Source organism: Juglans microcarpa x Juglans regia, chromosome 8D (genome assembly GCF_004785595.1).
Source record: "Juglans microcarpa x Juglans regia isolate MS1-56 chromosome 8D, Jm3101_v1.0, whole genome shotgun sequence".
Classification (NCBI taxonomy): Eukaryota; Viridiplantae; Streptophyta; class Magnoliopsida; order Fagales; family Juglandaceae; genus Juglans; species Juglans microcarpa x Juglans regia.
The window spans coordinates 24779691-24807566 of NC_054608.1; the positions used below are offsets into that span (position 1 = coordinate 24779691).

General features: G+C 36.0%; 1 pseudogene; it reads left to right on the plus strand.

Annotated features, from left to right (window-relative positions):
- The first annotated feature begins 257 nt into the window (after nt 1-257).
- Nucleotides 258-24355, plus strand: LOC121242335 (annotated as a pseudogene).
- Nucleotides 24356-27876: the final 3521 nt, after the last annotated feature.

Consider the following 27876-nt stretch of genomic DNA (forward strand, 5'->3'; position numbering starts at 1 on the left):
TTCTTAAATCACTAAATTCATTTCAATTCAAAATCTCTTTACATATGAATCCTACAACTTTTTTCAACTCAACACCTCTTTACATGCAGGATCCTTATCCTATTTCAACCTCCCATAATTACATTTAAGTCTATTTTAACATCTAAATACTACTAAATTTATCTTAAGTAGGCTTCATAAAATTTACTTTATCATTTCAACTCGTTACTATTAATAGAGAACTAAGTTCAGCTAAACAAACGCAGCCTTACTCCCACTCGACGGGAGGCCGAATACGAGCTTTTAGAGGGGGCCATAGGGAATCTTCGTCCAGTTTACGCTAACAGAATCAGAAAGAAAACTACAAAACCCGACAACCTAGGATTGGCGCTTTTCCAAGACCTGCTTTCTTTTTCTGCTTAGTCGTTTACTTTGCACATTTCTCTCTTCTTATTGTCCAACCATGCCTACTATCAGCATGGGAAGGGATCGTCTCTTCGCAACGATCGGGCAAACTTACAGTGAGCTTTCAATCCCCCATCTCTCACTCTTTTTTCAAAGGAAGAAACTTTGTTCACATTTATTTTGTTTTGTGTTTTGGTGTTGAATGTCACAGCTGAGGAAGAGTTCGAAGACCTTTGCTTCAAGTTCGGCATCAAGCTCGACGACATTGTAAGCGTTTCTCACTCTTTGGGCTCTGTTTTATTTTTCCTTTTTCGTTTTGTTGTTACTATTGATAATTTTGAAGTGGTATGTTTCTTGGGTGTCAAGAATGTATTTCTTTGACTGTTTCAGACAACGGAGAAAGCGATTATTAGAAAGGAAAAGCATTTGGAAGATGGGGACGATGAAGAAGTTATCTACAAGATTGAAGTCCCTGCCAATAGGCATTTTATCAACTGGTTTACTCAATTTTAGTGGTTTCTCCGTTGAGACACTTCAACCTTTTCTATACAAATTTTGAAGTTAGAATTTGAGTTTCTCAACGGCGCCCGTTAGTTGATTTGTTCCTTAGGAAGAAGGAACTCATAATGTCCTGTTCTAACATTCGTTATTGTTCTTCTTCTCACACACTACGTTTTGGTTTTCTTTTGAGAACACAGTATGTGAGTATATGCTCTCACGTACTATATTTCTCCCCAATAAGAGGGATTTGCTTTATGTTTGAGTTTCTGAAGTGAATGAATTAGTTATTCCCCCTTCATATTGGTTATTTATTTTTTGAAAGGTAAATCGCTTGTGTTAACTTGAAATATAGGAAGGCCTTAGCAAGATTCTTATTTATTCTAGTAGTAAAAAATGCAAGTAAATATAATTATTTTCCTTCTTATGTGCACATATATGATTTACTTTGCCTTGAAGGGATTGCTCAAGCCCTTAGAATCTTCAATGGGCTACAGGAGATGCTGACATATAAAGTGGTTAATATTAGTAGAAAATCAATGATTAAAATTCTAATGCCCCAAACCCAGATGGTCTGGAGACTTACTACCTGTCTCTTAAGAACTTATTTTCCAACACAACTAAAATAAAACTCAAATCTTTAATAGCAAAACTCAATATCAAGAGTTCTAAATAACCACCTTGAAAACTTCACAAAGTCATTACTGCAGCTAAAATAAACTAAGGAGTCCGTAATCTCTTGGTAGTCATAACAACCCAACCAATAATTTCATAAATCTTACTGAAACTCAAGATATTAATAAAACTCAAAGACATTAAAACTAAGAACACCAGAAGTCCTTCTTCTACCAACATCTCCTCAGCTTAAACACAAACAGCAATCTAATCCAGGTCCTCATTTGAACTCTCCACATCATCTGAGAAATATTATAATGATAGGGAGTGAGTTATCAAAAACTCAGTAAACAGAAATCATATGCTAGCGTGCAAACATGAGCATTTACAAAGTAGAGCATGCACAACAAAATATTTTCCAGAGTTATCGTGCGGAACAAAACATATTTTCAAAAGTAACAGAGCGATGGTTTTAAGACAAGTAAAACCCATAGTGCTTTGGCATAACATAAACTGAGTATCATCATCAGATCAAAACAGAGCAGAGACCATGTTTCACCCCCATGGTAGGATTGTGCTAACCCCGATGGCCAAACCAAGCAGAGACAGAGGTGAAATCTTTCCTTTATTCTTCACGGAGCCCCGAGTGTGCACACAGGAAAGACCACAATAAAACCACTTTGTTTCCAAAGTGGGTGCACTCAGAGACAGAGAAGTTGGTACCAACCCAAACAGAGCAGAGCATAACAGAGCAGAGCAGAGCAAAGCAGAGACAGAGTCAGATACGAAAACCAGTACACCATGCCAAAGGTTTTCAGATGTTATATCAAAATAATACAGAGTATCAAAACAGAATCAGACAGTTTACACCAGAACATCTTTTCAAAAAAATGCACAACTTTTCATATTCTCAATATCGCTCATTTTTCAGATTTCAGAAATCACATGACAGAATTTAGCTCATGTCTACACAATGCATGTGAGAACATATTTTTCTCTTTTTCGTACAGATTTCATCTGTATGCAAATAAACGACCGAGGTTGGTTTTGTTTTTCCCAAGTTCTCATTTCACCACAAAAATATGCAAAGTTTTCAGAAAATCAACCTCGGTCTCAAATAATTCGTGTAAGGCCTAGCATAGGAACCCCGCTTACCTGACCCCTGCAGCGCATTATCTATGACTTGAATACGGTCTCCATCCGTCTCGTCACCTATTCATAAAAAAAATATAAACTAAATATTAAAGTCCAACAACACAAAATTGGTCTTAGACAACCTAAGACCCAATTTCTAGACCATAATTCAACAAGTTTAATCCAACTCTAACAACTAAATAACAATCTGGATAGCCCACACTTCGACCCAAAAATATTCTATACCAATCTCAGTATTGTCCAATACAAGCATCAAAACCAATGTCAACTCCGATTATCACTAACTCACACTTATTTCAGCAGCTCATACTCCCAAGCAATCGTCAACAATTTAACCAGGACGACACTACACACTACTCTTACTCCGTTCACAACTCCACAACAAGAAAAAAAAATATCTCAACACTTCTAGATGTTAAAAGGCCCCAACAAACCCTTCTAAACATTTCCAAAACAGCAAACCAATAATCCAAAAAATATATCATCACCTCCTAAAAATCATCAATATTCATCATGACCAACGTCAAACTCAAAACACCAATATTTAAATCCGAAACAGCCAACAAATTTCATAGCATGAACCAATCTCATACAAACAACTCCATCATTCAATCCAACTGATCTCCTTACTCCTCGGACTCAATCTGGCACAACCAACACAGTAAATATGAATTAGAGCAGAAATACATTTAAATATCAAAAGTTCTTTGGAAAAATACTTACAATGCTATAATATAATTTTTGAAAGATCACAGAGGTGCTAGAAGCGGCAACGCAGCAACAAAACAGTGCCAAATGCACTGTAGCCGTGGGTCTCAAAAGTCCACTTTTGAACGGGTGTAAACAAAGACCCGAGATTGATAAGGTAGGGCTTAGGGATGTCGGTCAAGCTAGTGGTGGTGGTGGTTGGCCGTGGGTGGCGACGCAATAGGCGGTTGAAGTGCAAAAACACCCAAAACGGAAATATTGATGGTGGAGCTTCACCGGTGACAGATCAGAGGTGGGGTTGGGTCCATTGGGTTGCTAGGAGGTCGAGGATAATGTGGTGAAGAGATGGTGGCCAGATGTGGCGCGACGGCGGCGCAGCGGTGCAAGGAATGCCGCGGCTTCGTGTGGTGCTTGGTGGCTAACGGCGGCGCGGCTGGTGCTGGAAACCGGAGGGGGAGGTCGCCGGTGGGTGGGGGTGCTGGGAAGCCGGGCGGTGTCGACCACCGCCGGCGCACGGTGGCGCTGGGGTGAGAAGGAGGATCGGACGGAGAGAGAGAGGGAGGGGGGTTTCAGCGCGAGGGAGAGCCAGGGGAAGAAAGAAGAAAGAAAAAAAAAAGAAGAGAAAAGAAAAGAAGAAAAAGAAAAAGGAAGAAAAGAAAAGAGGAAAGAGAAAATGTAGGGAAAGAAATGATATCCAATCCTCACATCTTGGGTCACAAAAATGATCCAACGAAAACGATTTTAAAACAGCAAGTGAAATAAAATAATTCAAACCCAGTGATTAAAATGAAAATAAATAATTAAACCCAATAATAAGCTAATTTAATATGAAAAACAATTTAAATGTATTACAATAATCAATTATAAGAAAGCATTTCAGAATAATTTTCATTAAAATTGAAAACATAAAAATAAACCCACTAAAAATCCAACCAATTTTAAAATAAGAGAATAAATTTTTTAAATTAATAACGAATAATCTTTCAATTAAAAAAAACTAAAATACGGGGTGTTACATCCTCTCTCCCTTAAAAAAAATTTCGTCCTCGAAATTTGTAAGGTCAAACATGACGCTAAAGCAGGATAGAAGATACAACCCAAAACACGCTTGAAAAGACCATACCATCAACAACTCCCAACAAGCATGAGTAATGTTCTCTCAAGTCTATTTCCATTGGCAGTTCCATCATACTCGAATTAGTCCCCCAGTGGCACAACACGTCCAGTATTCCTAGGGTGACTATGATATCCAAAATCTCATTTTTCCACAAGAGCCTTAATACAACATCCAAGGAATCACAATGATTAATAGCTCTATTTGATAATCTATACTAACCTCAATTGACTCCTACGGTATAACTTCCAAATATTCATTGTATTCCACCTTTGGTAACCTAATAGTCATTTCCAAAGTTAACCATCAATAACATAATTGGTACAACTGAGTGATTAGTCTCCAACTACAAGTATCGTCTCAAAAATTCAAGTCACGACTAATTTCTCAAAATCAACACAAAATTTGAACTCCTAATTACAACCAAAAAATCACGCTCCTACTGCGCACTCTAATAATTCACCACATGCATAAAATTTACGTCCTCATGAAAACAACATCATCGAGTATAAGGTGGCTCCATACCTATTGACCAAAAAACTCTTATCACATTTTGGTAGAAAAATGTTTGATCTCCCAAAACCATGAATTATTACACTTTTTCCTCAAAATCACCAAGAATGCCTTCTTGAATCTACACCAACTATCATCCTTTAATTGATATGGATCAAATCCCAAAATCTGCCATTACAACCCCGAACTAATAACAATCATTATCCAAACTAGATCAATACCTTCAATCTCTAAAGAATTAATCTCCTTGAAAATTCCTATATCAATAACTCGACTCTAATCAATCCCATCGTAATGGTCACATACTAATCAGTCTCCAAAATAAATCAAGTTAGCACACCAAGCCTGCAGAATTAAAAACTTAAATCTTATTTCAATTCAGTCCTTCAAATATGTAATTCTAAAACCTTAAATTATACCAGAATCATTCTCTGAAATCTATAAGATCGATGAACTTATATCCAATAATAAAACAATCGACTCCCGAAGCTTTCAAAATCTAAAACATTAAATGATAACAATCATTCCCTAAAGTCTGCAAAACCTTAAACTTTTGGTGAAATTTCCGTAAGTCTATCCTTAAAGTTCGTTGAACTTACAATCTTCTATCCTAAAGCCTCGTGTCATACATCCATGAAATCGAAAACCTCAAATATCTTACTCCCCAAATAGATCACCCAGACTATGCCGTTCCTTTCAAACCTTGATATTATAAATGCACACCAAGTCGATAAAAGTTCAAGCTTACTCTGCTAAATATAACAATAGCGTTCTCAGTCGTACCGTATTCCTGCCATAACTTAATCTTTAACCCGCTTTTCAGTTTTGAACGAAACGAACAAAATAAAATAAAATTAATAAATAAAATAACATAATTTCATTTCAAATAAAATAAAATCAAACAAAACCAAATAAATTCAATTTAAATAATAATAATAATAATTTTAAATTAAACCTTTAAACTTTTCTGGTACTGCACGTATGGTTTTACCCATTCTTAGCCATATCTTTAACCAACTCGTATAGTCACTCCTATCATCTCATATTGTAAACCCAACATCGCTCTAAACTGCAGTACATCTTTAAAAACCAAACCACAAAAAAAATCTAAACTTTAAATCTTAAAAAGATTATCTCTTATACTCCACAAAGTAAGCTTGTCGGATCTAAAATCTCTAAACCTCAAAATCTCAAAACTCAATCATAAAGTCTACAAAATTTAAAACCTTAAATATTCACAAAATCAGCTCTTATTCTATACAAATCTACACCTCAAATCTGAAGTTTCTCCCTAAATCCACGGATATCCAAAACTCAAATGTTTTTAGTCAGCAGAATCTCAAACCTATCTTTCGGTCAAACTTAGGTCAACTTCAAAAGCTAAACCTTAGATCATTTCCAAATCATGTTCAGCATCCTACAGAATAAGCTTACCGGATCTAAAACCTGATATGTTATAAAAATCATTTCTTAGAATTTGCAAAAATCTAAATCCTCAAATCCCATCAAAATCAATCACAAGGGTTTTGTTTTTTTTTTTTTTTAGAATCTCAAACTTAAATATCCACATGATCATCCTTAAATTCCTCAAGTTCCTACACTAAAATCTAAACCTCCAAGGTTTATAGTATGCAGAATTCAAACCTGACTCTGATATCAAATGTAACGCCCCAAACCCAGATGGTCTGGAGACTTACAACCTGTCACTTAAGAACTTATTTTCCAACACAACTAAAATAAAACTCAAATCTTTAATAGCAAAACTCAATATCAAGAGTTCTAAATAACCACCTTGAAAACTTCACAAAGTCATTACTGCAGCTAAAATAAACTAAGGAGTCCGTAATCTCTCGGTAGTCACAACAACCCAACCAATAATTTCATAAATCTTACTGAAACTCAAGATATTAATAAAACTCAAAGATATTAAAACTAAGAACACCAGAAGTCCTTCTTCTACCAACATCTCCTCAGCTTAAACACAAACAGCAATCTAATCCAGGTCCTCATTTGAACTCTCCACATCATCTGAGAAATATTATAATGATAGGGAGTGAGTTATCAAAAACTCAGTAAGCAGAAATCATATGCTAGCGTGCAAACATGAGCATTTACAAAGTAGAGCATGCACAACAAAATATTTTCCAAAGTTATCATGCGGAACAAAACATATTTTCAAAAGTAACAGAGTGATGGTTTTAAAACAAGTAAAACCCATAGTGTTTTGGCATAACATAAACTGAGTATCATCATCAGATCAAAACAGAGCAGAGACCATGTTTCACCCCCGTGGTAGGATTGTGCTAACCCCGGTGGCCAAACCAGGGAGAGACAGAGGTGAAATCTTTCCTTTATTCTTCTCGGAGTCCCGAGTGTGCACACAGGAAAGACCACAATAAAACTACTTTATTTCCAAAGTAGGTGCACTCAGAGACAGAGAAGTTGGTACCAACCCAAACAGAGCAGAGCATAACAGAGCAGAGCAGAGCAAAGCAGAGACAGAGTCAGATACGAAAACCAGTACACGATGCTAAAGGTTTTCAGATGTTATATCAAAATAATACAGAGTATCAAAACAGAATCAGACAGTTTACACACACTGAACACAAAAGCCAGAACATCTTTTCAAATAAATGCACAACTTTTCATATTCTCAATATCGCTCATTTTTCAGATTTCAGAAATCACATGACAGAATTTAACTCATGTCTACACAATGCATGTCAGAACATATTTTTCTCTTTTTCGTACAGATTTCATCTGTATGCAAATAAACGACCGAGGTTGGTTTTGTTTTTCCCAAGTTCTCATTTCACCACAAAAATATGCAAAGTTTTCAGAAAATCTACCTCAGTCTCAAATAATTCGTGTAAGGCCTAGCATAGGAACCCCGCTTACCTGACTCCTGCAGTGCATTATCTATGACTTGAATACGGTCTCTATCCGTCTCGTCACCTATTCATAAAAAATATATAAACTAAATATTAAAGTCCAACAACACAAAATTGGTCTTAGACAACCTAAGACCCAATTTCTAGACCATAATTCAACAAGTTTAATCCAAATCTAACAACCAAATAACAATCTGGACAGCCCACACTTCAACCCAAAAATATTCTATACCAATCTCAGTATTGTCCAATACAAGCATCAAAACCAATGTCAACTCCGATTATCACTAACTCACACTTATTTCAGCAGCTCATACTCCCAAGCAATCGTCAACAATTTAACCAGGACGACACTACACACTACTCTTACTCCGTTCACAACTCCACAACAAGAAAAAAAAATATCTCAACACTTCTAGATGTTAAAAGGCCCCAACAAACCCTTCTAAACATTTCCAAAACAGCAAACCAATAATTCAAAAAATATATCATCACCTCCTAAAAATCATCAATATTCATCATGACCAATGTCAAACTCAAAACACCAATATTTAAATGCGAAACAGCAAACAAATTTCATAGCATAAACCAATCTCACACAAACAACTCCATCATCCAATCCAACCGATCTCCTTACTCATCGGACTCAGTCCGGCACAACCAACACAATAAATATGAATTAGCACAGAAATACATTTAAATATCAAAAGTTCTTTGGAAAAATACTTACAATGCTATAATATAATTTTTGAAAGATCACAGAGGTGCTAGAAGCGGCAACGCAGCAACAAAACAGTGCCAAATGCACTGTGGCCGTGGGTCTCAAAAACTCACTTTTGAACGGGTGTAAACGAAGACCCGAGATTGATAGGGTAGGGCTTAGGGATGTCGGTGAAGCTAGTGGTGGTGGTGGTTGGCCGTGGGTGGCGGCGCAATAGGCGGTTGAAGTGTAAAAACACCCAAAACGGAAATATTGATGGTGGGGCTTCACCGGTGACAGATCGGAGGTGGGGTTGGGTCCATTGGGTTGCTAGGAGGTCGAGGATGATGTGGTGAAGAGATGGTGGCCGCAGGTGGCGCGACGGCGGTGCAGCGGTGCAAGGAATGCCGCGGCTTCATGTGGTGCTTGGAGGCTAACGGCAGCGCGGCTGGGGCTGGAAACCGGAGGGGGTGGTCGCCGGTGGGTGGGGGTGCTGGGAAGCTGGGCGGTGTCGACCACCGCCGGCGCACGGTGGCGCTGGGGTGAGAAGGAGGATCGGACGGAGAGAGAGAGGGAGGGGGGGTTGCAGTGCGCGGGAGAGCTAGGGGAAGAAAGAAGAAAGAAAAAAAAAGAAGAGAAAAGAAAAGAAGAAAAAGAAAAGAGGAAAGAGAAAATGTAGGGAAATAAATGAAATCCAATCCTCACATCTTGGGTCACAAAAATGATCCAACGGAAACGATTTTAAAACAGCAAGTGAAATAAAATAATTCAAACGCAGTGATTAAAATGAAAATAACTAATTAAACCCAATAATAAGCTAATTTAATATGAAAAACAATTTAAATGTATTACAATAATCAATTATAAGAAAGCATTTCAGAATAATTTTCATTAAAATTAAAAACATAAAAATAAATCCACTCAAAATCCAACCAATTTTAAAATAAGAGAATAAATTTTTTAAATTAATAACGAATAATCTTTCAATTAAAAAAATACTAAAATACGGGGTGTTACAAAAGTGCACGTGAAACCAGAGGTGTTTTCTCATAAACTCACAAGTCTATTATGGGTTATTGTTTTGTCTAGAGTGGGACAGTTGATTTTTTGGGGTATGAACTTTTCACTTTTTTCCCCTTGCAGACGTCTTCAATTCGTCCCTATGTTCTTTGTGCTGTTTTAAGAGGTATAAAGTTTGATGAAGTAACATATAACAGCTTTATTGATCTCCAAGATAAGCTCCATCAGAACATTTGTCGGTAATGAATTTTGACTCTCAGCTTCATTTATCGTATGTATCTTGGCATACTTATCAGCTTCTATGTCCACCTGATTGTGTGTCCACAATGTTTTTGAACGTTATAAAGTTATAATTTTTTATAAACTTTGATTGTGTTTGTCCCCCTAAATCCGGGTAGGAAAGGGTTTTTTTTTTATAGTCTATATCTGGGTTGTTTAATTTATGGAATAACTATAAAACAAACAACAGAGTGAATGAAGTAATGAAAAATATCATGTGCCTCTTTATTTTTTCTTAGTTTTGACCTAAAATTTGAAGCTGCGCTGTTTTTGCTTCCATGCTGTTTGGTAGTATGCCAGCCATTCAAAGCCAAACCCTCTAAAACTGGGGCTGTGTCATCCCTCACAAACTAGTATCTGTTAGTGTGCTCATCAGAAAAAAGAATACAGGAAAAATATATTAGGTATATTTCTTGTATATTTCCTGTGTATTTGGATTGTGCCTTTTAATAAAATTTTGCTAATTATCAAAACAGAAAGTTTAGTCAACCTTTTACTCTCAATTTTGTTATATGTTTCCTCTTGGCTTTATGTTTACTTTTCTTTAGTATTGTCTTATCAACTAAATTGCTTATTGGATGGTTCTCTAAGGATTTTATGTAAATTATCCTTTCACAAACTCACATTTAATATTTGTTTAGGCGAAGAACCCTAGTTGCAATTGGGACCCATGACTTGGATACATTACATGGCCCTTTCACATATGAGGTATGTTTATTTGATATTCATTCTTCTTGTTATTGTATGTCGTTGTGTATTTTCATATGTGTCATTGAAGTATGAGAGAAACTATGGCTGAGTGTATGGCGGGTAGTTCTTTTATCTGAGTTCACATCGCTTTGGGAGGAAGAAGGAAGTCCCAGCCCTAGGCCAAAAATTTTTTGTGGACCTATCAACCCTTTTGTCTGCCAATACTTTGAAGCTGCATGTGAATTAGACATAAAACCATCTGCTAGAACTGAGTTTTGAGTTAGGAACTTTTTATTCTGGATGATTGGATAAATTTATTGCTTTCTGTTTTGGCTTGTTCAGTCCTTGGCTCATTGCTAGTAAAAGTTGCTTTTTATATTGTGTCTGATTTCTTTGTTTTTGTAATTTATTCTTTGTCTGGTTATTGAATATGTTTTCCTCTCTCTCTTTCTCTCTCTCATAGTTTGTTGAGCATACCACAAACATGTTTGCTTTGGCAAGTTGCCTTCCTCTCTCATATTTTTCTAAGGTTATTGAGCTTAAAGTTTCTCAATTTAAATGATACGCCAAAGGTTGTATGAAATTATGAGACATTTGCTGACATCAGTAACTTACAATTTTCATTTTCGTCTATTTCAGGCCTTGCCACCTTCAAGTATAAATTTTGCGCCTCTGAAACAGGTACTCTTATTTTTTTCTATGTAATTGAAAATTATTTAAAGAATTGTAAAATGCATGGCTCAGGTATACTGAATGTATACAAGGGCAACACCAAATTAAAAATTAAAAAAGAAGAAGAAGAAGATATAACTGATACCCAAAGGAAGAGAGTATTGAAGAATAAAAGTTTCTAGGTTTTCCATCCTCCATCATCTGCTATATATATCGGTTCTCAAAATTTCTGTCATTCCTTTCTCTCCAACAAAAAAAAAAAAAATAGACATATAAGAGTGCAACCTAGCAATAGAGTAAAAGGTGGTCTACAAATTCTCCGCTATTTTTGCACATACAACACCAATCAGCAAAAATAATATTAGGGTTCCTTAGGCCATCCATGGTAAGGATCTCCCCTACGTAAGTTGTCCGTGCGAAAAATGTTACGGTGCTACCTATTGTTAGATCCCTGATAAAGTCATCAGTGCTACCTGATAAAGCCATGAGAATCAGGATTATACAAAACCATCAGTTAGGCTAGTGAATAAGAAAATATCAGACTGCTTGAAGGACCTTTTAAAAGACTTTTGAATAAAAGATGAATTTTCCCTGATAAAATGAAAATTGGATTAAAATTTTATCTTTCATTATTCAAAATTTTAACTCCATCTCGCTTCCGTTGGTGTATTGTGCTTGATATCTAAGCTAGCCTTTCTTCTGGTATGATATCTATTTTAAAACTTTAGAATCGCGTAGTTGGCAGCTCCCAAAGGCAGAAGGTTAAGTTGATGCCTCAAATAAGAGACCTTTTGTTTTTCTTCTAGCGTTTTTTATTGTCTTGGCACACCACATTTTTCCCTATCCCTTTTCTTGAGAGAAAGATTTAGCGTTCATATTTTCTAGCAATCTAATTCTTAATCTCATAATGTGATGTTTTTTCACAAACTCTGGTTGATCAGAGAATTCGCTCTCTTACCACAATTTTCTAATACTTTGAGAAATGGCAGTGGTTTAAGAAAATTTTCCTTTTACATGTTATAGCTTCATCCTTTTTTTTACTCAATGAGAAAATAGTGCGGACTTGCAGAGTCAATGTATAATATTACAACTGATTGCTTGTAACTTTGTGTTTTGCTATATAGGAGAAGAATTTCAGAGCTGATGAGCGATGGGTGTAACACCCCGTATTTCAGTGTATTTTTACTAAAGGATTATTTTTTATTGTTCAAAAATTTATCCTCTTATTTTAAAATTGGTTGGATTTTTAGTAAGTTTATTTCTATGATTTTAAATTGGTGAAAATTATTTTTATGTGCCTTCTTAATATTTATTTATTGTTATGCATTTAAATTACTTTTAATATTTAAATTAATTACCGTGGGATTTAATTATTTCAATTTGACTTTACCATTACGTTTAAATTATTTTATTTAACTTGTGGTTTTAAAATCATCTCCGTTGGATCATTTTTGTGACCCAAGTTATGAGGATTGGACCTCATTTCTTTTCCCTCCATTTTTTCTTTCCTTCCTTTTTCTTTTCTTTCTTTTCTTTTTCTTCTTTATTTTTTTTCCTCCGCGCGCAGCTCCCTCTCTCTCCCTCTCTCTCCGTCCGTTCTTCCTCTCCCCCAGCCCGCCGCCGTCGCGCCGCCGTGCGCGACACCGCCCGGCCGACCAGCTCCCCCTCCCTCCGGCGACCTCACCTCCCAAATCTCAGCCCCTACCTCGCCGCCGGTAGCCCACACGCACCCCACAAATCCGCGGGCCACCTTCACGCCAGCGCCGCCGTGAGCCGGCGGTGGCCTTCACCGCCCAGCCCGCTAGCTTCCCCAGCCGCCGGCGACCTCACCCCACCAACCTCACCTCCATCCGTGCCGCCGTTAACCACCAGTAGCCCTTCGAAGCCGCGGCACTCGTTCCGCTGTTGCGCCGCCGTCGCACCGCCATTGGCCACCATCTTCCTACCACTTCATCCCCGACCTCTTGGCAACCCATTGGACCCAACCCCACCTCCGATCCGTCACCGGTGAAGCTCCACCATCTACATTTCCGATTTGGGCATTTTGGTCTTCTACCGCCCATTTCGCCGCCACCCACGGCAAACCACCGCCACCATTGGCTTCACCGACCTCTCTAGGCCCTACCCTACCATTTTTGGGTCTTCGTTTGCCCTCGTTGAAAAGTGGGTATCTGTGACCCACGGCCACAGTGTATTTTACACTGTGGTGTTGCTCAGAAATCACCACTTGCAGCTTCGAGATCCTTCGGATATTATTATATTGCACTGTAAGTATTTTCCTTAAAGAACTTTCGTGATTTAAATATATTTTTGCACTAACACATATTATCTGTGAATTGGTTTGTTTTGTCGGACTGAGTCCGAGGAGTTTCGGGGGTCGGATGGATTGTGGACGGAATTGTGTGTTTGTTTGCATTGTGAATTGTGGTTGTTGGTTGTTGGTTATGGCTTGTTCATGTACATCGCATATTGCATGCATGATCATGTTTGTAAAGAAAACTGGATTTTCGCATGATTGCATACATGTTCATGTGTTTATTGGAATTGAATTTTCATGTGAGTAAAAGAAAAAGAGACTGTAGGGATGGTGGTAAGCAGGGATGGTGGTTGTGTCCCACCTGTGATTCCCGCCTACAGTGCTCTGTTAAGTATTCATTGTGTGTAAAGGAACTGTAGGGATGGTGGTAAGCAGGGATGGTGGTAGAGTCCCGCCTGTGATTCCCGCCTACGGTGCACGCGATAGGGATGGTGGTAAGCAGGGATGGTGGTTGTGTCCCGCCTGTGATTCCCGCCTACGGTGCACGCGGTAGGGATGGTGGTAAGCAGGGACGGTGGTAGAGTCCCGCCTGCGATTCCCGCCTACAGTGTCCGATACATGGATTGTTTGTGTGAATCATTTTATGGGAAAATGTTTTACGGATATTTTGGGCCAAAATGAGATTTTTGGCGTGTGTTGGAAATAATCATTTTTCTGGGAAAAAAAAAGTATTTTATGGCTAAATGTATTTTGCTATATTGTTGGTTGCATTAATGTATTTTTATCCCGAGAGTTGTTTGGTTTATACTTACCTGTGGTACCATTTTATGGTATCGCAGATTTTGATGCAGATGATGATGACGAGCCTTAGCTTGGCTCCGTTGGAGGAGTGATCTGGGATTGCTCCTGTTTAGTGAGTTATGTTTTTATCAATTTATGTATTTACCTTTGTATTATATTTGGGATGATTGTATATTTTTAAAGATAAATTGTGTTGAATATTTGTATTTAAATTTCTGGTACTTAGTTGACTTATTTATATTATCCGCTGCGACTTTTATTGTGCACCTTTGCATGTTGCACACACACTTGAGCACATTTCGTTGGGATGCGTGACCGTGTTGTCACCATCCTGACGTCACGATTCCCTTATCTTTTGTACGTGGGAGTCGGGGCGTCACAATGGGGTTTTACAAGGTGAGTCTTAGATCAAGATATTGGTGATTGCATGCACATTGCTCATGCACAATTCTAGTTGTGAAGATATTACTATGTAATTTCTTGATTTATGTTCTACTGATTTGGCAGTCAGATTTGAAACTAAAGAAATTTTTGCATATAATCTAGAACTCACCAGTGTTCTGCTGATTTGGGGTCCATTGAAAATATGTTTCAGAAGATAATTTTTGTGACTTTTCTTTTTTTTTTTTTTTTTTTTTGAGTTTTGTTTCATGACTGGGGTTGATTGCTATATTGGGGTTGATTGCTATCCCTTATACGCAATCCTCCAAATTATACAAAAAATGTGCTTATGAACTGCATGATTTTCTATGCCCAATTAGGATCTCTAGCATGCATGATAAGTACTTTGCGTAGAGTTGAACCAGATATTTTCTTCACGTAGTAATGAATTTTAGGTACGCAGAATTGAGTTGATTGATTCGCAAGATTGTCTGTCTCAATTTTAGGATGTTATCAAAGTTTTTTTTTCTTTTTTTATTTTAATAAGTAGATGTTATGGAAGTTGCTCTCCTGATTCGCAGGCCGGTGCATTTCCATTTTTTTTATTGAAGTGAATGCATTTTTTTCCTTTACTCAAAACAGATCATGGGGTAGTTTAATATCTTGTCTACTTCCAACACTAAACAGAAGGTTTTCTTCCTAGTTTATTTGATTTCAGCTGTCTGTTTTTTCTTCTTTCTTCATGTGGTTCAGTTGATGATATGAACCCGCGGGAATGAATTCTCTTGAACCCATAATCAATTTGAAAACTCTTCAAGAAAGCCAAAATCAAGTCAATGGATGGAGAACCTAGACCCGATGAGAACTCGTTTCAAGAACCTAGATTATATTAAAATCTAGACCCGTTGAAGAACCCGTCTCAAGAACCAAGATTACAAAGGAGGAACGCTACAAAGGTTGTGATTTACCTTTGATAAGTTCAAAAGTTCATTAAGAACAAGAGGAGTAAAACTCAACTCACAATGAATAAATTCATCAAATTTCATAATCTTCTGAACATGAGGCAACAAAGTGTATTTAAACTAAAACATAATTAAAACCCTAGCCAAAATAAGGCACCATCTTCCAAAAATACCCCTGAGTGAACAGTGCCGCGTCTACAGTACGGCGCTACAGTAACTCGGCTACAGTAACCCTAAACCTAGTTCAATAAAATAATAGCTTTCCCAACATGCCCTTGCATAGGCCCCCTTAAGTGCTTCCCATAATAAATCCAATTATTGCAAACTAATAAAATAGGTCATTTAAATTAATTAAATAAGTTAAAAGCCTTCAAGTGCCCAAAGCCTTCAAGTCATGTTGTTACCATTTCCATAGCTTATCAAATGAATCAAAGCTGAATCTTCATCCTTTAAGCCCTTCAACTTGTATTTGGCCCATCTGAAACTTGCAACATATCTTTAAGACTAGGCCCACCTTGGTTCCCATCATTCCCCCTCTCCTCAAAAGGATTCAACCTCGAATCTCCACTTGGATCAAAGGGAAAAATGTCAGTAACATTATCATTAATTTCATATGCATTATCATTAATTTATTCAAGAATTTGAACAAATCAACCAAGCTACTCCTGTTGTCAACAGATAAAGGCATTAAATCTAAAGGAGTAAATGGATTAAGTCTATAAACAATTTCAAATGAGAATATAAAGTGGTAGTATGCATAGTCCTATTATATGTAAAGTCTATAAATCCAACCATAGCCACAAAAATAGAATCTCTACTCCTTTCTTTCCTAGGCAGCCCCAAAATAAAGTCCATAGATATGTCTACACATGACTCACTAGGAACAAGTAAGGGTGTATATAACCCATGTGGCAAAAGCTTAAATTTGGCCTTTCTGCATGTAATGCGCCTGCCACAAATACGATTGACATCTCTCTTCATCTTAGACCAACATAAATGTTCATGCAAAATGTCTAAAGTTTTCTTGACACCAGAATGACTACAATTATATGCAAACTCAATGAAAGGCAAATGATATTCCTGCAAACGTTCATACAACAAGTCAATGTATGGCAAATGATACTCCCACAAACGTTCCTGAAACACACCTAAAGCTTTTCTTACACCAAAATGACTACTCCAATTATATGAAAACTCAATGAATGGCAAGCAATACTCCCACAAACGTTCATGAAACAAACCTAAATCTTTCCTTACACCAAAATGACTACTCTAATTATATGCAAACGCAATGAATGGCAAGTAATACTTCCACAAATGTTCATGGAACACGTTAATGAATGACAAATGATGTTTCCACAAATGTTCATGCGATACGTCAATGAATGGCAAATGGTATTCCCACAAACGTTCATGCAATACATCAATAAATGAAAAATGATACTTCCACAAACGTTCATGCAACACGTTAATCAATGACGAATGATACTTCCACAAACATTCATGCAACAAGTCAATAAATGGCAAATGATACCCCCACAAACGTTCCTGTATCATATCAAAAGTCTTCATTATACCAAAGTTACCCAACAAACCACCATGTCTATCACACACAAGCAACTTAAGCATAAAACGGGTAGGCACACAAAATCTATTCTCTCTAAACAAGTACCAATGTAGTTTATAGAACTTACCAAACGATGCTTTCTCACATGTTCCATACACACTAGCAAAGTCAACATTATTAGCATGCAATTCCTTATCATATTCAAGTCTCAACAATTTTGCATCTAAAATGAAGACAAGGACATACCTTCTTGCTAAAGCATCAACCACAAAACTTTCCTTACCTTGTGTGTACTTAATTACATGAGGAAAAGTCTCAATACAGTCCTCCCGCTTAGCACGCATTCTAGGCAACAACTTACCTTGTCCCTTTAAGTGTGTCAAGGACTCATGTTCTTCCAAGAAATGTCAGTTAGGAATTGTTGCACATGGCACAAAATCAATGTAGTGCTCTATCTCCCTAATAGGTGGCAATCCACTAAATACACCTCTAGGAAACACCACCTCATATCCCTGCAACAAAAAGACGACAACACTAGGCAAAGATACGTCAAGTTCGTTATTATTAAGACTCGCCTTAGCATAAAAACTCACTCTCACTTTTCTCTTTGTTTCTCTCTTACTTTCTTCACTCTCTCTTTTCTTTCCACACTCTTTTTCTTTTTCACTTTCGTTTTCCCTTTCACTCTCTTTTTGCTTTCCACTCTTTTTTCTTCTATCACTCTCTTTTCCTTCATCTTTTTTTGAACTCTTGACCTGACAATTATTTTTCAACTCATTCTCTCTTTCTCTTGAGGTCTTAGTCTCACCCTCTTTTTTTGTCTCTCTCATTTTTCTCTCTTTCTCTATTTCAGCCTCAATATTTCTTTTTTTCTCATTCTCATTCTCACTTTTCAATTTCAGTTGGTCCCCAAGAACCTGTGTTGGAGTTAAAGGAGCAAATTTGATTTTTTTCCATCCTTCTCAAAAATATACATGTTCCTTAACTCATCATGGATCACCTTCCTATCATATTGCCATAGCTTCCCCAACAAAATATGACCAGCATGCATAGGCACTACATCACAAAGGACTATATCCTAGTATTTCCCAATTGAAAAAGAAACTAACACTTGCTTATTTATCCTAACCTCCCCATAATCACTCAACCACTGCAACATGTATGGTCTAGGGTGTTTCAAGGTACGTAAATTCAATTTCTCAACTAAAGTAGTGCTAGCCAAATTAATACAACTCCTCAAATCAATGATCATACTACATATCTTGTTGTTGATGTGGCATCTAGTATAAAAAATGTTCTCACTCTGCTGCTCTATATCATCCATCTTAATTTTTGTATTGAGTGCATGCCTGGTAATAAGAGAATCACCATACTCTTCATTCTCATACCCATTTTCAACACTAAACTCAGGACGCCTCCTATCTCTCCTGCCATGAAGATTTCTAATTACCGCATCTTGATGATCCATCCTATCCCTCACTTCACCCAACACCAAGTTCAACTTCTCAAACTGTTGTTGCATGGCTTGCAACGGAAAGGATGAGTTATCTACCATCCTCTTTGGTGATGAGTTACTCCTATGAGACATCATAATGTGCTGCACAAAAAGAATGTTAGTGGAAAATCTCACACACTCTCTTACGTGTTTACACTCGAATAATGGCACTTCATTCGTGTTTCACTCTTAATTGGCTTTTTCCAGATAATAGTCTCACACTCTCTTGCATTATACCTCAATAATTTTTTCGCTCAAGTTCTTTAAGAACTAGTTGAACTAAATCAAGACAATACAACCTTGTATTATTCCAACCAGTAATATAGATCCAAGAAACAATGAAGGAATAAAATGACATGAAACTCAAGGAATTTATACGAGGGAAAGAGTAATTATAAAAGAGGATACCAACTAGAAAGATGTATTCAGCCTCTTTGATGATAAAGCTCAATCAACAAATGTTTTCCTTTCTCTTTGTTGTAACTATGTAGCAACTTTTGAATATGCTACCTTTTCTTTTCTTCTTCTTCTTTTTTTTTCGATTTTTTTTTTCTTTTCCTTTCTTTTCTTTTCTTTTCCTTTCTTTTCTCTAATTCAACCACAAACAACAATATTCAATTGTGAAAACCAAGCAATTGAATTCAAACACACAAGCATGGACAAGGAAGTAGAAGAGAATGAATGGAACGACACTCCAAGCAATTGACAAACTTAGACATGCAGGAAACCCTAGAATTTTGAAAGCCTAGGTGATGCAAATTTCAACCAAACCCAAAACCCAAAGAATTTCGGCAGCCTACTTTTTGTTTCTATTTTTTTTTTTTGGCAACCCTAGAACAATGAAGCCCTAGAATTAAATTTAAGGATGCTAGAATTAAAAGATAGAATCGAACCTGATTGGAAACCTTGCTCTGAGTACCAAATGATATGAACCCGCGAGAATGAATTCCCTTGAACCCACAATCAATTTGAAAACTTCCCAAGAAAGCTAAAATCAAGTCAATGGATGGAGAACCTAGACCCGATGAGAACTCGTTTCAAGAACCGATATTATATTAAAATCTAGACCCGTTGAAGAACCCGTCTCAAGAACCAAGATTACAAAGGAGGAACGCAACAAAGGTTGTGATTTACGTTTGATAAGTTCAAAAGTTCAATTAAGAACAAGAGGAGTAAAACTCAACTCACAATGAATAAATTCATCAAATTTTATAATCTTCTGAACATGAGGCAACAAAGTGTATTTAAACTAAAACCTAATTAAAACCCTAGCCAAAATAAGGCTCCATCTTCCAAAAATACCCCTGAGTGAACAGTTCTGCGTCTACAGTACGACGCTACAGTAACTCGGCTACAATAACCCTAAACCTAGTTCAATAAAATAATAATTTTCTCAACATGCCCTTGCATAGGCCCCCTTAAGTGTTTCCTATAATAAATCTAATTATTGCAAACTAATAAAATAGGTCCTTTAAATTAATTAAATAAGTTGAAAGCCTTAAAGTGCCCAAAGCCTTCAAGTCATGTTGTTGCCCTTTCCATAGCTTATCAAATGAATCAAAGCTGAATCTTCATCCTTTAAGCCCTTTAACATGTATTTGGCTCATCTGAAACTTGCAACATATCTTTAAGACTAGACCCACCTTGGTTCCCATCAGTTGAAATTTATAATGTTTAAATTAAACATGATGAAGACACATGATAAGAATTTTAACAATACGTATCTTTTTTTTTCTGTTTAATTATCTAATGTTTGACACATTGCTCCATTTCCACAGACTACTCGTACCAGTCTTATGCCTGGTATATTGAAAACTGTTGGACAGAACGAAGGCCATCCAAAGCCCATAAAGGTGCACTGTTGTTTTTCAATAGACCATTGATTTTTCTATGGTTGAGTCTGTTTAGTTTCTATCATATTAACATATCTCTGAGCATATGGGCTTACTAATTCTCGAGTACTGCATACTATTTAATTATGTTGGGTCATTATTCTTAGTTCTAATGCTCTTCTTATGTAGTCATGTTGTTTAATTGTGTGTTGATAAATACAAAGTTTGTAAAATTATGGTTCAAGTTGAAGATCTCTTATTTGTAATCATTTATGTGTTTATTGCATGTTTTTTTTTTCATTGTCATTACTAAATACCCAATATGAAAAACTATTGAATTAAATATAGCATCTTTTATGTGTTATTTAATCCATTAATAGACAGCTTATGCATTTAGGGAAAAAGAAGGCAGCTTATGAATTTCTTAGAAGCTATGTAACGGTTATAATATAATCAATTCACATTCTTGATTAGTTAATACCTTCATTTTTTTTATAGGTAATAATCTTTATTGATGTGAATGAAACTTGGTAATGCCCAAGTACACAGGAAGTATACAAAGTAAGACACCTAATTACATTCTAGTAGGCTAGAAAGAAGATAAAAACTCATGAACATTCCCTCACTTCAATACAATAGCAGAAAACCACTGGAAAAGAGAGAATACAAAAAAGTTCCAGATTTCCCCCACTGCACACTCCTTGTTGTTAAAGCACTTGTCATTCCTTTCCAATTGTTTATAAGTACTAAATTATTTCCGACTGTTTCAATTGAAGATCTGTCTCTGTCTCTGTCTCTCTATCTCTGCACACTTTGTAATAGTGACATCTTTTAGCATTATTTGCATTTATTGGATTTTTTTTCATATCTTCATCTTGCATGGTAATACTCTTCCTGCACTTTCTGTTGTACATCTCTGGAAAAATTTCCCTCATTTCTAATTTTGTCTTTAGATTTTTGAAGTGGGTGACAATGCTGTTGGATGAGACAACAGATGTAGGAGCAACAAATCATCGCCAGCTTGCTGCTCTATATTGTGGTGCTACTGCAGGATATGAGGTACATGAGGATCTCATCATACTCAGCTTGGTTATTAACATTTGAATATATGAAGTTGTGATTATGCGAAATTTTTTTATCAAATTGGCTAATCGTTGAGTTTTTGAGTAATTGCTATTTGTTTCTATTTATTGTATGATGACTTGCATAACTGGTAATTCATATATTATAATTTTCAGTCGTGTATCAAGACATGATTTCCCCAACAATTACACTTGTGCTAGAGAACTCTCAAAAGTTTGTATGCATGTTTCCTCATGTTTCTCTAGTTGTCATTGTCAAACCCTTAAGAATCTCTAGATCTTGCCGACTTAGCATAATCAATTGAACATGACAAATACTTAGTTTCAGATCCCAAACTACCCCCTGCGCACAAAAGAAAAAAATGAAGAATGTTATCCAAAGATTGTTGGCTTATCAATTCATGTGTTACTTGTGAAGTGATTCACTAGTGTTTCTAATTCCCGACTTATAATTTTCAGATAATTCATGGCTTGGTGGAAAGAATCATGCTAGTGATTGGGCTTGTTCCACCTGATGACAATACAACATTCTATCTAAAGCCTTCAGATGTAAGGCTCTAGAGTTTCTCTCCCCTTCCCATTGCAGTTTATTTTCTATATGTATGTGTTTGTTGTTGATGTTCTCCGCTTGATATATTTTGAAGGATCCTGAGTTTGTTATGGGTACCCAAGCTAGTATCATTTATAAAGGGAAGCAAATGGGAACATCCGGAATCGTGCACCCTGAGGTAAATATTATTCCATAAATACTTGTGATTTAAGCACTATATGAAAGCATTAATGATATTGTGCAATTCTGCCTTGACTTTGCCCTTTTCATTTCTTTTTCTAAGTCTCAGTTGCTTAAGAGAATGCTTTGACTGTTTAATTTGTGCTCTAATTTTTAATTTAAAATGATGATCATGTAATGTCGTGTAGTTTCGTGAAAAACTATTTGGGTGTGAAGTACTTTTGAGGGACTCATTTTCACTGGACTTAGTTGAAATTTGATTGCCATGTGATTGTATACAATTCATTTGCTTCAACAGCTAGTGAAAATGATTGCACCTAGTTCACCATTGGACTTACCTGTCACCTAGTTCACCATTGGACTTACCTGTGTTCTAGAATCAGGCATTAGTTTTTAGACATTGATTTAGCAGTTGTTGTACGATCTATTACATCTCAGGCAAGGTCGACAATTGTGCTATATGGATTTAATATTTAATAAATAATAATAATCTCTTGGTTTCCCCCACCTAGGAATATGAATGGTCGGTTTTGGGGAGAATTGACTTGGTTGAAAAATTCCCCACCGATGCTATCCAATCCCTCTGAAACTGAATTAATTTGAAGTTTTTTTTTAAAAAAAAAAATACGGTATCCCAATTTTATCGATTAGCTCTCACTTATGGTGGATGAATACCTTATACAAAGAGGAGCAAGGGAGTTACAAAAATCCCAAGACCTTGCCCCTAATAAAATCTAGTTACAATTGAGAACGAAAGAAAAGAAAATTAATGACACAACGTGGGAGTTCCTGTACTATCCAAAGAAAAGAAACCAATTAATTTGAAGTTTCAAATCAGCTTTCGTTGGATTCAGTCCCTAATTAATACTAAGATTTCAAGTTTTCCCCTAGTTTACCCAGCTGCTAAACAAAGATCCATGCCAACCATAAGGTGGAAACTGACTGAGTAGATTGAAAGAATTTATGAGATTGAGAGGAAATACTTACGAGGAGGTAGGATTAGGTAAGCATATAAACCATAGAAATTATGGGTACCGTCTTCTTTCTTAAACGATTCTAAAAAATAAAGCATATAAACCATAAGGGGAACCTACATGGCCAGATTTTCATTCTAGTGAACCAAGCAAAACTGATGTAGAAATGGGCTGAAACTGACCAATTCAGACTGGTTCAGTCAGTATATTTCCAAGTGGTTTTCATGAGATGTAACACTTTACAGGCATCCAAGTCATGTTTATGATGTATCTCATGTTTATGCACTGCATTGAAACATTATTATATGCTACTTGAATAAGGGATTTCTGGCCTTCGTCTTATGAGGTCAGTTTGGAATTACAATTATCTTATTTGAGAATATAATCTGTGGTAGTTTGACATCCCTGATCCTTGTGCCTATTTTGAACTCAGCATTCAGTGCTTGTTTTAGGATTTATTTCATAGCAGCTTATGTAAGTTTCTTTAACATCTCTTCCTTTACTAAGCTTCTAGGTTCTTCATAGGATTGAAGATTTATCATTTTTCTCTCTGAACTATTTACTAATATTGAACCCCAAGGGGTTAGCCCAAGTGGTGAAGGCCTTGGTCTTGGGGTATCACTCCCTTCAAGGTCCAAAGTTCAACACCTCATGAGTGCAAACAATCTTTTGAGGCCACACCCCCTGGTGAAAAGTTAGCGATTTAACCAATTCCGTGTAGGGAAACTTCCGAGGGTGTGGTGCACTGGACCGGGGTTTACTCCACAGGGGTGGGTCCGAAGGGTCCTGCCTTGGAGAGGTTCCCAAACATAAAAAAAAAAAAAAAACTATTTACTAATATTGAGTTTTGCTTGCGCTGCATTCTTTATGTGTTGTTAAATAACCACAGGCACATTAGCCTTGCTTCCAATCCTTGTCCTTTAGAAGCTTCAGAGCCATAAAAGCCAATAACATCAGCATTCATTAATATACTTGGTTCAATCAAGTTTGGAGCCACCCTTGATGTAGTGAAGGAATATCATCAGTTGCCCAATATTAAGTCTTGATATAGCATAAATATGATAGCTATTAGCTTTTTTTTTTCCCTGTTTCTTTTGTCTCAGTCTTTACAAATCAAGTATGTTTCATAAGCCAACTTGCACCCATTTACGCACGGTTTTGAACTAAAGTCCTTTTGCGTAAAACAAGCAACTAGGCCAGATATCCACTAATTAGCTCTCCCGTATGAACTTTAAGGCTACGTTTGGATGTTTAAATGAGTTGAGTTATAAATTGTAGTATTTTGTGGGTCCCATTGAGGTGAGTTTAACTTTTTTAGGTTGAGATAAGTTTAACTTTTAGGTTAAAATGTATGAAGTAGGTTGAGATAAGTTTAACTCTTTTAAGAAAAGTTTAAAAAGTAGTGGGTCTAATTAATAATTGATTTGAGATGAGTTGAATTTGGTTTAACAATCAAATAGACGCTAGACTTTATAGATTTCATAATATGAGAGCATTATAGATTTTATTAGATTAAACACGTACTCTAACATCTTTATTGGTGGTGTGCTAACCATTGAGGGTGTCCTAAATAAACTAACAGATAATTTTTTTTAAAATTTATGATCTATAAACTTATATAACTTACAATTTAAATTCAAAGTGCCTCAATCCCACTAGTTTTACTTCCTTTTGAAAGCACAATAAAACAGGATAAGTTAATGAAGGAGGATGGATTGGCTTGAGAAAAAGAATATAGTAAATAAAAATTCAGCGTTGTTTTTACTTTTGTTAAGAAACAAGAGGGAGAAGTATTTTGTTCAAACTGTATATTTGATTTGTATTCAACTTTACAAATAAATAGATGTACAAGAGACTAAGTATAGAACGTTGTACATATGGTAAGTAGACTAATTTATGAATAGTAGTGAGATGAGTTGAGATCACTTACGAACCCAAACGGGCATCAAACTTCCAGATCTGGTGGAGAAGGACTATGATGATCCAAAGGTAAACTTGGAGTTAGAGCTTCAACTTGGTATCAAGCATGCATTTCAAACATTAATTAGCTTGTAAGGTTTTTACTCTGTTCATTTACTTATAGCCATTAGTTTGTTTCTTGGATGATGAATTTGAATTCAAGTGTTGTGCTGCCCTGAAAGTTTTCTTCTATATCCTTATTACAGCAAGTATATGCTAAAAACATTAAGCTGAATAATCAAAAAACAGCTAAAAACATTCAACTGAAAAATCAAAAAACACCTATTCTCATTCCATTAAAAAATTCCCCATTAAGTTGAAGAGCAACATATACTACAAAAACAAATAAGTATTCGTCGATATGCATGCATAATACATATTTGTCGTAATGTCTCTGTATTTTGTGTTGTTTTCTAAATTCATCATCCAACACCAGCCTCGTATAGTACTAACCCTCTGTATTTTGTGTTTATATCAATTTTGTATACAAACAATCTTTATGATTTATTAGAAATTGAAATTGTTAAGAGTTCAGTTAATACCCAAATGAAGGGAAGAGAAGCATGGGTAATACATGTTGAAGGACCACACTATTTTGGGGAGGTAAGTGGAATTATATTGTATCCTGTTCTATTATTTTAAGAACATGGTATGTCTAGGTGTTTTATTTATGATGCTGAGATAACTTGTAACAGCTCAAATCATGTATGTTAAGAAAATAAGGAGGAATTGGTTAATGATTTTTGGATTAGAAGGAGATCCGGATATCATATACGGTTGGGGTACACCGATGTAGCATCTTTTGGGCTAAAGGTTTTAGACAATAAGCCAATGTGGTATACAAGCATGAAAGGAGACCAAGTAAAAAACAGAAAAATGGATGAAACCGATCTTCCATGAAGTCTTCAAGAAATGAATTAATGATAGCCCAAGCCCCCCTCTGTTGCTACTATTTCTTTAGGTTGGAATATCTTCATCTATCTTCAACTTTGAATGACCATGGAATCCAATTGGAGTAGAGCTTTGACTTGGAATCAAACACAATCCATTATTTGCGAGGGATGAATGATTTGTACATTTAAAAGAGCTGAATCTTAAGACCACTCCACTACTGCCACTGTCATCCATCTCTCTATCTTTTTATGTCCCTCTTTGTGGTTATTTATACAGGTGAGCAATTTGGAGTTAGCCTTCAATCTTGCTAAAAGTGAGGAATCTTCCTATTACCAATTAGCTTGTAAGCTTTTCACTTTGTTTGTTTACTTATAACCATTAGTTTGTTTCTTGGATTATGAATTTAAGTGTTATGCTGCCCTGAGAATTTTCTTATTACAACAAGCATCTGCTAAAAACGCTCATCAGCACCTATTTAATATCTCATTTTCAGTCTAGATAGATCGAAACACAAATAAAATACTTCAGAATTATGAGTGAGATCCATGATATTAGAGGCAGTTTGGGAATAGGGATGAATTTTTCTTGGGTTCATCTCTTCTGAAATCAACATTATTACTCCACATTAAAGGGAGCGCTATTCTCATGGATTGATATGCATAATGCATATTTCTCGTAATGTCATTGTATTTTGTGTTGTTTTCTACATAAATGCACCTAGACTCCTTTAAACACTTTGTATAGTACTATATGATAGACAGTCAGAACAAGGGCTTCTTATGTCTTTTTGAGAAAGTTCTTTTTCAATACCTAAACGTGTTTATATCTTCTTCAAGCACAAACTTAGCATGTTTGACAAGCCAACTTGTACCCATTTACATGAATCTAAACTGAAGTCCTTATACGTAAAAACAACTATCGAGACCGCATATTGATCCACTAGGTCCCGTTTGGATGTTGAGCTTTTCTATATCTGTAATAAATCTTGCAACAAGTAACGTATGTGTTTACTCACCTTTCTATAGACATAAAACCATAGGGCAGTGCTCTATCGATCAACGAAAACATCAGTCCATTCACAGGTAAATTAAGGGTACAAGAAAGAAAGAAAGAAAGAAATATTCATCTTATCAAAAATAGTATAATGGCTAATATGTGAGAATTTTCAGAGACTCCAAACTCAAATATCATGTGAAGGTTTCTACTTTGGAAAACAATTTGAAAATTTAGATCTGATTAAATTCCTGCATTAAGAACTAATTAGTTTATTAAATTGAAAGATGTGTCATCTCAAAGTACTAGCATTCTACTCATCAAATTTGATGAAGTACATGTTTTTCATAAATATAAAACCTTCCTATCTATAATCTTACATTGGATTAGCTATTAGATTCATCAAAATAATAATATAATATTATTTTTTTAATAATAATATTTTTAATTTTTTCTTTCATATCTTGCAATTTCACTAGCCATATGTTAAGTAATAATTTAATTTGATACTTAAATTATTGTTTTTCAATTAATTTTTTTCATCAACCTAATTAGCTTAAATTATTATTTCTCAATTAATTTTTTTTTTCACAACTTAATCATCCGGAGGGGAAAGAGGGCATTGAAATTTTTAGTTTTAAAAAAGAAACATGAATTAAATCATAAGGAAACAGCTCTTTGGGCAGTATATGTGCTTTCATAAGGAAATG